Genomic DNA, 1736 nt, shown 5'->3' with positions numbered 1-1736 from the left:
CTTGAAAATGAACTGTTTGGTCACATGGCTGTTTTCTATAAATAGATCCAAATGACGTATTCCGTGAATCAGCCTCACACTTCCTTGGTCACTGTCACGAAGTGATTTCGCATAGCTAATATTGGATCTGGGAGAAGGCCTCACCTCAATGGAATGAATCTGTCACTAGTTACACGTTCGTCTAGTTGCTATCATTATCCAGTATGATTTAGGACTAACCATGATATTGCTACATATGTAGACAGCAAACTTTATTAATAAGTTTATTCTGGTCGCTTTACTTTGATTAAAATTGAGCATCGTTAAACACGAAGCCAATGTTAAAGTCGTCAGTTTAGTTCGGTGTTAATCTCTATAAGTACACATGTGTATGTATACTCTTATAATCAAACCTGGAATATACTTGTACACATGACCATCCCAACACACATTTCAGATTCAGAATTACACCTAGTTTATCATGAATTGGACGTCATTAATTGATGTTTTATGCGATATTAAAGTGTTACGTTTAGCTTGGTGTTGAGCTATTTTCTCTCTAATTTGAAGTACACGTGCTGTATATACTTTTCATGACCACAGCATCACGGCCTCTACCCTCGGTTGCAGATTCTGTATTCTACCTACAATTTACCGTTAATTGTAGTTACTTAATTACACGATATTGTAATATAAATATTTGGCCAATCCTCATTACATGGACATGCGGGGACACGCGGGACATATTTATCCGTAGTTTATATATATATATGTGTGTGTGTGTGTGTTATATGTCTCTGATATATATAATCTATACCTATTTGAATTTTCTCAGTCGCCTCATGTTGCAGCGTGTCAAGAATTTAGGCCCTCTGTATCGCTGACGAGTTGACGAGAACGAAGCAGCATTTTTATTTGCTTATTGGATGTTATCGTTTTGGAATCTGAAGACGACCATTTTTCTTTTCACTTACGAAACGAAATTTAAAATAGAAGTGTCATTTTTAAGAGTGCCTTGAAAACCAGCAGGAGTTGTCTTTCTTTGAACATGCTGACCATTGCATATAGACGACAGCTGAAAATTCTTTAAGATCAAGGAAATAATGGGAAAACTACACACATACATACACACACACACACACACACACACACGCGCACGCACACTAAAGATTAAAAACTGAAGAAAGTTTAGACAAAAGGTTGTAATTAATAAAATGTATCATTACGCCATTGAGCTGTGTACGCTTTCGGGTTGTAATTAATTAAATGTACCATTATGTCATTGAGCTGTGTACTGTATCGGGTTGTAATGAATAAAATGTACAATTACGTCATTGAGCTGTGTACTGTATCGGGTTGTAATTAATAAAATGTATAATTACTCATTGAGCTGTGTACTGTATCGGGTTGTAATTAATAAAATGTACAATTACTCATTGAGCTCATTGAGTATAATTACTCATTGAGCTGTGTACTGTATCGGGTTGTAATTAATAAAATGTACAATTACTCATTGAGCTGTGTACTCTGTCGAGTTGTAATTAATAAAATGTACAATTACTCATTGAGCTGTGTACTCTGTCGAGTTGTAATTAATAAAATGTATAATTACTCATTGAGCTGTGTACTGTATCGGGTTGTAATTAATAAAATGTACCATTACGACATTGAGCTGCGTAATATATCGGGTTGCAATTAATAAACTGTACAGTTGCGACACTGAACTCTGGATTTAAGTAAACTATGCGAATACGAAA

This window comes from Ylistrum balloti, unplaced genomic scaffold (genome assembly GCF_031769215.1).
Source record: "Ylistrum balloti isolate Yb309-2 unplaced genomic scaffold, AGI_CSIRO_Ybal_v1 Utg370464, whole genome shotgun sequence".
Taxonomy (NCBI): Eukaryota; Metazoa; Mollusca; class Bivalvia; order Pectinida; family Pectinidae; genus Ylistrum; species Ylistrum balloti.
Note: the sequence above shows the minus strand (reverse complement) of the source record.